This window comes from Vigna umbellata, chromosome 7 (assembly GCF_029865625.1).
Source record: "Vigna umbellata cultivar VRB3 chromosome 7, Vumbellata_1.0, whole genome shotgun sequence".
In the NCBI taxonomy this organism is placed as follows: Eukaryota; Viridiplantae; Streptophyta; class Magnoliopsida; order Fabales; family Fabaceae; genus Vigna; species Vigna umbellata.
In genome coordinates, this window is record NC_142171.1 from 11,832,433 (window position 1) to 11,844,249 (window position 11,817).

At 29.8% G+C, this 11,817-nt stretch overlaps 1 long non-coding RNA gene across 1 annotated transcript; it reads right to left on the reverse strand.

The window, feature by feature from the left end:
- Positions 1-3,977: 3,977 nt before the first annotated feature.
- LOC148195137 (uncharacterized) lies at positions 3,978-5,420 on the reverse strand. Its single transcript, XR_015781062.1, has 2 exons — positions 5,082-5,420; positions 3,978-4,909 (listed from the first exon to the last, which is right to left on the reverse strand). It is a non-coding gene; the product is annotated as an uncharacterized LOC148195137 (long non-coding RNA).
- Positions 5,421-11,817: the final 6,397 nt, after the last annotated feature.

Sequence of the window (11,817 nt, forward strand, 5' to 3'; positions counted from 1 at the left end):
CATGATATTGTCTCAAGATCAAATTATATATATATATATATATATATATATATATATATATATATATATATATATATATATATATATATATATATATATGGGTTTGCTAACGCGTGTCCGCCTGTTTTTCAGTTGGTACATTTTAGCAATGTGTACCGGGTTTTAGTAGACAAAAATATCCTTATATATCATGGATTCTAAGTTTTAAAGTTAAGAGTATTTTAATAATTTTCATTCTCAAAACTAAAAAAAAAAAAAAAAGAAACCCCCCAAACCCTTACTCACCTCTCTCATTCCTCTCAACCCTTTCTCTTTCCTCTTTCTCACTCCAATATTTTCTCTTTCATCCCCTACTGTAGCCCCAATTGAAAAAAATCAGAAACACTCGTCGTTAAACAATCTTACAAAAAAATGATTTTATAATGAGTTTTCATCTTATAATTTTTGTTTTATCTAATTTTATCCAATTTTCACAAGAATAAAAATGATTTTATTACAAAAAAATGATTTTATAATGAGTTTTTATTTTATAATTTTTGTCTTATCTCATTTTATCTAATTTTCACAAGCATAATGACATCAAAGGAATTTGTAATTGGCCTGGAAAAAAATTAGAAACTCTCAGTTCTTAAACAATTTCTTACAAAAAATGACTTTATAATGAGTTTTCATTTTATAATTTTTGTCGTATATAATTTTATCTAATTTTCACAAGCATAATGACATCCGAAAGAATTGGTAATTGGCCTGGAGGGTTCTTTATAATGTTTCTGATTTTTTCAATTGGGGCTACAGTAGGGATGACAGAGAAAATGTTGGAGTGTGAGAGATGAAAGAGAAAGGATTGAGAGGAATGAGAGAGGTGAGTAAGGGTTTGGGGGATTTTTTTTTTTTTTTTAAGTTTTGAGAATGAAAATTATTAAAATATCCTTAACCTTAAAATTTGGAATCCATAATATATAAGGGTATTTTTGTCTACTAAAACCCGATACTAATTGCTAAAATGTACAACTGAAAAACAGGCGTACGCACGTTAGCAAACCCCATATATATATATATATATATATATATATATATATATATATATATATATATATATTATTCGATTTACTTTTATGAATATAATTATGTTCAGATTTTACTAAGTAATTTACTTGATTTTGTCTTCCAGAAGTACAACCTTTCATCGATTTGACTTTATATTCGTTATCCTATTCCCAATTCTCTTTCAAAATGTTCATTAATTGTTTTTCTCATTCAAACAATTCCTTTCCCTACTTGAAATTCCACTTCTATTTGTCACCCACCCATTGACCATCTTGAACATTTTTTTTTCTTGTTGTGGCACATCAAATAATTTATTATATATTTGATTCACATTTAGCTGATGTTATATCATCCATATATTATACCAAAATTTGACTTTCTTCCATTCTCTCATTAACCTAATAATTTGTTGGTCAAATAATATAGGGTGAAAAATAATATTTTGACTCACATAAAATTTTTATATTTATTTCATATTATTTTTTCTTATTTTTTATAACTATTTTATTCTTTTACAATTTATCAAAAAAATGTGTCATCTTACTATTACTCTTTTAATATCTTTTCACAAATGCAAGTTATTGCTTTTTCCTTCCTTACTTCTTTAACTATGTTAGGAAACATAATGTGATGGTAGAACTTTACATTAACTTCCCTTCATTATGAATTCTTCTTCTCCACTTTTATTAAAGAGTATAGTTAAATATACTAATATCTTTCACCCCTAATTTTTTTATACTCTTTAAGGCAACACATCTTCTCTCATCTTTTTCAGTTTTTCATCTGTCCCCTAAAAAAAGGAAAATAAATAAATGATCGACATTGACTCTGTCTCACTCAAACTTATTGCATGGGATAAAACTTTATATTTACATATGTAGTTTTTTTTTTATTTATTTATTTTTACATTTTCTGTTATAAGGTTAGTTCCAAATAGATATGTTTAGATGTAAATAGGAAAGTGAAAAAGTTCATAATTCAATAAACTCTTTTACACAATTTTTCTTCTAGAAATTCACCTTGACTCCCAACGCAGTCACTGTAAGAAAATAGGTATTTAGTATTGGTCAAAAACTAACATTAACAAGAAAAAATCGACATTAAGTAGTTTATTATGTCATATTTTGTTGCACTGATATGCTACTCATGGATGTTAATTTCTTAACATTAGCTTATGAAGGTTGAGCAATGCTAATTTATCACTAATTTTGAAATTAAGTTTTTAATCAAAGCAGGTATTGTGGGTTTGATCAACGTTCATGTATTTTTATTTTAAAATCTATTTAATTTGTTATCAGTTTAACAAATGTTAAAAGGATAATATTGTAAGGATAATTACATGTCAAGGTTAAATTTTTTCTTTAATAAATTCATGTGATAATTATTAAAATAATTAAATATATTTTTAGTCTTTAAATTTGAATCCAAAATACTTGTCCAAAATTTTAATATAGTTTGATCTTTAAATTTTAAAAATAAATAGATATATTTCTTTTTATCCAATTACATTAATTTTTTTATCGTTCAAGTTTGCATTTGAGTAGTTTACCTAATTTAATATGTTTATACTCAAATGTGAACATAAAATACTATTTAACATACAAAAAAATTATTATTATTGGAATTGGATTAAAATAATTACATCTATTTATTTTTTAAGTTTGAAAATCATAATGTATTAAAATTTCAAATATAAATTAATTCAAATTTTACGTGAAAGATTAAAAATATATTTAATTTTATTTAAAAATCAAACAATTGTAAACAATTACAGTGAATATTAAAAAAATTAAAGTTTTTATACTTTATAAGTATACTTAAATACCTTAATAATTTTATCTTTTTCTTTTATATATGGAAATACCATGATAATTACTAGATATTATCCCTCTATTGATGGTGATATATACATCGTTTCTTGTGTCGTTATGTTTAAAGATTGAGAAAGAGTCCCGAAAATTCACATCCAATCCTTTTAATCTTCTTTAACCCACCATTCTATTCTACTTTCCAAGAATGAGATGCAAGAGAACATAACGTGGTTAGTTTGTTTTTTATTCCAATATTTAAAAGAACAGAAAAATTATATTTTAAATTCATGACATTTCTCTCTTTCACACTGTCTTTGTCTGAAATTTTGTCAAAAACCACCTTTACTGACACAAATACTGACACATGACGAGGCAAAAACTCCCCAGAAAAAAGTAGAATGTCCATGATCAATTAAACTGTCTACAATGTGAGATTTTCACCTCAGTGATATTTTCCATCGATGTCGTAAATGATTTATGTACAGATATCACAGTACAAACATAATCAATTTTCACCTCTCAGTCCCTTATCTTTCCGTACATTGTTTCCATATTACTGGTGTTAACAACATCCTGAATATGCAAAGGGTATTTTTCATTTACAGATATGCTGTGACATTGAAGCCAATACAGACAAATACAAATTTAATGGCTCAGCCATTGGCTTAAGACAGGCTTTATAAATGATGTCCCAACCTGCGACCTCTTAAGGGTTCATCTCAAAAACAGTACTTCAACTATAGCTACAGAGCTAGGAGCTATATGATTCATCAAACACTGTTTTTCTTATTATTGTAGTCTTTCTTCCTTTTGCAAATGCACATGTCAAATTGGCAAATAATACAATTTCTTACAAAGATCTGGTTTCTATATCTGGGATTACTAAACAGAAACCCTCATGTAATTTTAGTTTTTTATAGAGGAAAATATTTACTTTGATATTTTAAATAATAATTACAATATTTCTCACTTTACTGAAAAGTTGAACTCCTTTATATATAACGTTTAATTAGTTTAATGAGTTCACTAGCCCTTATTAATTTATCTTACATGCAAAAACTATATCTATGCATATTTTTTGGGGTGCATGAACAGTAAGAAGAGAAAAAGAGAAAAGAATAAGATAGAAAAACTGATAAATCTGATGAATGTGTGTTATATGTAAAGTAAAGAGAAAGGCATGGAAATATGATGAAATAAAAACTATAGATACATACATACATACATAATTATTAAGAATAACTTGTTTTGATGGTGAATATTGTACAACCAATGGTGCTTCTGGCAATGAAAAGCTTGATCCCATTGTAAATCATATAGGTCCATTGACTGATACAGAGGCCAACTTAGCGAATCAGTGAACAATTAGTTGTGGGGTACTGACTTGGAAAATTCTGCAAAGTATATGCCCTACAATATGTGATGGACATTTTGGATCCGTACATTATGGTTGCTTTCTTTAACTGGTTTCATTTGCTTTCATAGTCTTCCAATGCAGAAAATTCTCATTTCTTTTGGTCCTTCCACAAATCAAGTGGTAGTAGTTGGTCCTTCCTAGAGAATCATCTCATCACAGTGATTGTTTTCATGAAAAGAGAAAAAAAAGTAAACGAGAATATATTACTAATAAGTACTTCCACCTCCAAAGAAATGTTTGATGCTTTAGATAGAGAAAAATGGTGGATATCAAATGCTACTTAACATAGAGAACTAGAGGAAAAGAATAAAAAAAGAAGAGACAAATCTAAGTATACCAGATGATGTATATGATGAAAAGATATAAGTAACAATATGAGGTGTTTGACATATATAGAAGTGTTTATATTTATCACTCTTTTAGACATGGAGAAATATCTATATCTATATATCTAAGCTTTGATTGGAGACATTGTATTCTGCTTAATTATGAATTCTTAAAAAGATGTATTCGGAAAGGAATTACAGTACTTGCTCAAGCTAACTCCTTCTTCAGCTGGTCACTGTAATAGCTTTTTCGTACCATGAACAGACATATTCATGATCTTCACTTGCCAAAACTGGTGCGTATCTACCTGCAAAAAATGCAGAAGTACATGACCTTTAAATGGCTAACTATTTATCTAAAAAACTACTGACGGTAATGAATAATAGCTGAAATTTTGAGATGTAATGAAAAACAAGGTCAATTAGATCATCAGCATATACAAATTATGATTTTAGCTTGAGGATTATTATTGCTCACACCTTTGTAGTAATGGAAGAGTGGTGAGAAATGGAGGGTAGTGAAGGTGGATGACAGAAGCCTAGAGAGCACAAAGGAGTGAGACGCAATTGCTTTCCTGTTCCATATGTTTCTGCATATCATCATCTGTGCTCTCTATCTTCTGTCAACAACCTTACCAACTACTTCCTCTCTTTCTCTTTCCCCAAAGATTCATTCCTCACAAACCTACTGTTCATCAGAAAGAAAAAGAAAATCATATACAAAAAAATGGTGAATTATAGTGTGTGTATGTATAGAGAAGAAAAGAAAGAGATAAGAAGTAAAATATATATAGAGAGAGAGAGAGAAAGAAAGAGTGAGTTGAGTTGGAACTTGGGTTTCTCAGTGGCCAATAACACCTATTTATAGAAAAAATGAAAAGGAGAAAGGTTTTAACTCAATGGAGAGAATGGGTGAAAGAGGCATCAAATATTCCACTAACTAGTACCAATGACCCTTTTTCATGTACTCTCAATTTTGTAATCACTTTTCATGAAAAAAAGAAGAGAAAAACCCTGAACAAAGGACACCCTAGGTAACTTTCCAATGTATTCATTCACGTAAAAGCATGCATGAGAATTGGGTTGTGAAAGATTTTAATCTCTCGACCACAGCCTAGGTAGCTGGGTAATTCTTAAACATGGTTGTGGAATGGTGTTTTTGTGGCACAACAATGGCGTGAGGTATTGAAAACATTTTTATACAGTACTATGTGGTGCAGCACAGGGTCCATTTTCAGTGCATTTGGGACAGTTACTGATATGATATGCACCCATGTGCAATGGGATTTCTGTAAATCTTGTGAGATCATCATTATACATTTTCCAAGTGCTACTACAACAGCAATCCAAATTCTATGCAGAGTTGTTGTGATTTCTGTCTATCTCCTTCACTTACTATGAGTGGTCTGTGGGGTCCACAATTCAAACAGTCTTCGTAGGGACCTTGGCAAGTGAAACTGTCTAGTGGTTCAGAAAATTGTTCCATAGATAAGTTATGGACAATGTTTTATTCACACCTAAATGCTAATCTATTTAGAGACAGAAAAAAAAAACTATAAAGTTATAGGCATCAAACATATATATGAGAGAGAGATATGTAATAAACTGCCAACTGAGGACAATTTGAAGAAAAGAAATATATTGTTTGAATCTCTTAGAAATGTTCCTACTAATTTGTGTGAGTAAAAAACTAATCATGTCATATTTTCTTATACATTCAGAAACTAGTTTGCAACTGTTTGATCAACTTAGAAATATTAAAACAATGTCATGTTATGTGCAAGAGTGTGTATTTTTTTTTTATAGATTTTAAATGACAATAAAAATAAATTTGAAAGAGTATTGCTAGTATATTTTTTGTATTTTAAATATTATGTATTTTCTGGAGTTGGAATGTGAGAATTGCTTTGGCTTGTCTCAATTGATTTACCCTATTTAGATCGATACATGGCTGTGTGTTGCTTTGAATACGCATTGGGAAGTCAGCGTCAAGAAGCTCTCAGGCAGGGAAAACAGATCAATAAATTCAGAGTTTTTCACTCAAAACTTGTCCTGTTTCTTGTAATATTATGTTTCAGACCAATAATTTTAACATCGAATTCATCAAGAAAAATTGTCATTTTCGAAAGGGATGAAAATGTTATTACTTTCAAAATATATAATCTGTTTATGTTAATAATTTCATACACTATATAATTAGGTGTAAAATGATAAATCAACATCAACCTAGAAATAAGCTAGAGAGGGCACAAACATATTAGGATGGAGCTGTGAAGAAAATGTAATAGGAAAAAGGTAGACAAGAACTTTGGTAATGGAAAGACAGAGTATTTATCTAGGGAAGGACTAAGTGAGACTTGTAGTGTTTTTTGGAAGTACCTGAAATGGGTCAGAGTTTGTATGTATCTTATTGTTTAAATAAATCAACTATGTAAATTGTAGGTACCTTTCCTTATCTCTTCACACCAATATTATATATGCATTTATGTGGATATAAGTAAATGGGTTTTTTGGAGCACCCCAATTGTTCGGATATAATCATAAATATTCTTTGTTGATAAAAAAAATTAAATGTAAAATAAAGAATCACTAAAAACAAACTCAAGAGAGAATGAATTGTTTTGATGTTTTTCAACCTTCCTAGTTCCAACTTATGCTCTTTGAACTTATTAAACAAGGTTGTCATAATGTTCATCATAATGAGATATCCTGATTTAAAGATAAAAGTGACATTGGTTCACATGGTCTATTTAGACTTTTCAAAATCTTAATGTTGAGTTTTCTGTATCAAATATCTTTCCAAGAAGAAGAAGACGATTTATTATATGAATAAATCTATTTTGAATGTCATATATGCTTTCTTTTGATTGTATTCTAAATATCTCATACTTTTATATATGAGTGTTGTTTTCTTACTTTTTTAATTTTTTCAGTCCTCTCATAAGTGACTTTCAAGATATCTCATAATTCTTTAGTTGAAAACACAATAAAATTTTATAAAATTCATCAAAACTAAAATAGAAGAAATAATAATTTTAACTCTAACATCATAATGGATTCTTTTATTTTCATTATGAATCATGAAAAAAATTGTTTAAGAATACACCATATTATGAACAATTTTTATTGGCTCTAAAGGAACCATTTACTATTACATCCCAAATCTTTTTATCAACACATTTTAAAAAAAAAAATCATCGTAGTCTTTAAGAAGGGATAATTTTATCCAAACAAAAAAGAGGAGGTCCATTTATGGATGAACACTCAATAAATGGTTGTAAGTCAATGACTAGCCATTTTAGATCAAAATTGAATAAGTTTCAATAACCTACTCTAAATGCTAATCGTAAAACAAAGAATTGCTAAAATTGCAACCAAGAGAGGTGAGTTGGTTAAAAATAGTTCTTTAAAAATTTACTTAAAACGGTTGATGAAAAGAGATTTTTAGTGTGGTAATTAATGAGTACAAAAAAAAAAATATGGTAATAAGCAAACATAAATTCAAGAACACAATAATTTTTATACTAGTTCTTCCTAAATATAAATTTAGTTAATCCAGATCACCTTCTTAATATACAATAATATTATAGACGTCGGGACCTCTCATAACAGACGTCTTAATGCCTGACAGGTAGGTGAAAAATCATTTTTTTCCGCCTTAGAAATGTCCGATCCCGCCACCCCGATGTCTATATTCGATTATAGACGTCGGTGTCCCTCCTAACGGACGTGTATATGTCTGACAGGTAGATGAAAAGTTATTTTTTTCCGCCGCACAAACGTCAGATCACGCCATCCGACGTCTAAATGGCCTGATGAAAAGTTGTTTTGGACATCATATTAGTGAGGGCCCCGACGTCTAGTCTAGAATAGACATCGGTTCACCTGGGGAGCCGACGTCTAGTTTGCTGTTAAATGAGACATCAAATCCGCTGTTACGAGCACTTCATCGTCTTCCTTATCGCCTTTTCTCTCCGCGGCATTGCTTTTCCAGGTGCGTTTTTGTCTCTTTTGAACTGTTTAAACGTACTTTTATTCCGATTATATTAGTCTTTGGTTGATTATCTTTCATTTGAACCGATTAAAATGAGTTTTTGTTTTGTTTTTGTGCAGTTTTTCTCGTGTCTTTGGGTAGCGTTGTACCACATTTTCCCTTTGCTAGTTTTCTCGTAAGAAAAACTTGCGTCTTTTGGATGTCTTATAGCGTTTCAACCCAAAACCGAACTTCGGTCCTTGCCTAGTTCTATTGTCACCGTTCGTTTTCATTAGCGGTTTTAATGGAACTAGGCAAGGACCCAGATTCGGTTTTCGGTTGAAATGCCATAAGAGATCCAAAAGACGCAACCTTTTCTATGACGAAACTAGCAAAGGGAAGAAGGTGCTACTACGCTACCCAAATACACGAGCTCCAGTATACGTTGGTTAATGCAATCTCCGGCATCCATGGAGCCCTTTAGACGTCGGGGGTCATGTAGTAACCGACGTCTATGAAGCCCTTTAGACGTTGGGGGTCATGTAGTAACCGACGTCTATGGAGCCCTTTAGACGTCGGGTCATGCAGTAACCAACGTCTATAAAGATGTCGGACCTATTCGAGTCCGACGTTTGACATCACCCACAAAGACGTCAGTTCTAGAACTAATGTTAAAAGGCTAAAATAACAGACGTTGAATACCCTTTCTTATGATTTAAAAAATATGAAATTGTTTTTCTGATAGGACAGAATTTTCAAAAGAATTAAATATAATAATAAATTATTATTAAAGATAATTGATTAATTTATTTTTCCATCCACTCATAAAACACTTTAAGACAATTTTAATTGATTGTTTTTTAAAGGTTTAGTTTTTCCAAAACAGTCTAACATAATCTATTATTCATTTTTTATAATTAAATTGTCTATTAAAGTAAGCATTTAGACTTAACTGACATAATCGACTATTCACCGTTCATACTCGATCATCTCCAAAATTTAGATAAAATTAAGGTTTGATCTTACTTGAAGTAATTAATAATAAACTCGAAATAATTTATTATCATGTTAAAAATATACAACCTGTTTTAAGAAAAGCGACCAAATTACATTGACATAATTTTATTTTCAATATTTTTTATTAGATCATATATATATATATATATATATATATATATATATATATATATATATATATATATATATATATATTTAATTTACTATTAAAACAATACCTAAGAATAAAATTAAAAAATAAATATATAAACCAACATGAAAAATCCTCTGAATATATATATATATATATATATATATATATATATATATATATATATATATATATATTATACAATAAAATTGAATACTTTAATGTAATTATAAAATATTATTTATTCCTTTAAATTCTTCAATTTGTTACTATTATATTAAAACTAAAATTTTAAAAAACACAATTATCAAAAGGGAAATCCAATAAATAAATCACACTTAAGAAAATTACTTATAAATATAACAGTTAAAATTTTATTGTATGTTCTAAAAAGAATTTTCATATAGAAATATTTAAAAAAAATAAAATCATTTAAAGTAGTTACATTGTAAGAATTCGAAAACAAAAATAAAATATAAATATTCGCAGTCTTATATTTCAAATATTTTTCATTAATACAAAAAAGTAATTACATGAGAAATAATACAAGATCACGACTAATATTTTGCTAAAGAATTATCCTTTATATAAATAAAACAGCGATTATCAAATAATAATGTTGCTGCTCAAACCACATAGAATATTTACACAGATAATTATTTTAATTGAAATGGATTATGGATTCATGTTCTTACTAAATCAACGTATAGAAAGCTACAATGTGAATATAGAGATTTATAGATGTGGAGGGTCTTACTAAATCGGGTAGGGATAAGGAAATTTTATTGGATAATATTTTGTGCCCTGTGAATGGGTCAAGAATCAATTTGCCACATGTTCTTCACTAACATTATTAGGAAATAACGCACATTTCATATAATCACATTCATAAAAAACAAAACAAAATGCAGAATAATTATACACAAAATTGATAATCAAAGTCAATCAATTATGTTTATGTTTCGAGTTTTTATTTGAAAGAGAATATTATAAAACAATTTTTTACAAAACAACCAACTCAGCCCTAATAAATCTAGGAAAATGAAATATTCTTTTTCTTTCTCTCTATTATCTCTTTCTCTCTTAGAATTAGTAATAAATTTTGAACTATGTTATTTATGCATAATGAGATATATTTACACGTCTTATTTCTTATATTTATACCATGTTTTTAATTAATTGTTTTTAATTTCTCTCTCTGAAATAAATACACTATTTTGTTGAATTCCAATAATATTTTTTTACTTGAAGACTAATTTTAATTTGTCGTTACACCTCAATCTTTCACTTGCGTGTAATTCTCAACACAATTAAACTTCAATTTGACAATGTTTACTCTACCTTCATCAACATATCTTTTGGATTTTTATTTCTTAGAATTTTTTTTTCAATGTTTGCACCTTATTCTCAAGCAAGAGACCAAGGTATTTTCTTTTAGAATGAAATGTTAAATTTTGCTAGATGTATCACACACTATCACTATATGTACCAGGAAGTGCCGGACGCCGTACGGAAGGACGCCCACACAAATGGCTGTTCGCCCGTTCCGGTGCCCACGTCACCCAAAGGGCTAAATGCCCGTCCGCCCAATCGGATAGAACCTCTGTTTGTAAGAAAAACTTTGAAGAACTCACATGGAATTTTATCACCACAAGATAGCCCCGCACTCTCCACATTCACAAAAAGTGTTCTTCAAGAAAATCCCGAGAAACGAAACGTCTGGAAAATATGTATGGCCACTGCGTCAAATATTTTCTTGTTTTAGATGTTACTCAAAATCCTACGTCCACTACGTGCACTAGGACTTGGGGGGCTTCTGTACCAGGAAGGGCCGGTCGCCGTACAGAAGAACGCTCGGTAAATGACCGTCCGAGCATTTTAATGCCAAAGGACCAACGACCGTCCGCCTTCCGCGATATTGGAGGCGGACGCCCATATCACATGGGCGGACGCCCATACCACGTGGGCGGACGCCCGCACGCCATTGACTGCCCAAATCACTAATCATCGTGGCTTAGGTAAATTAACCTGGTTTAGAGGTAAGTGGGGATTAGAAGCTATTGGGCTACTTTGGGCCGTGATTAACTTTTCACTAA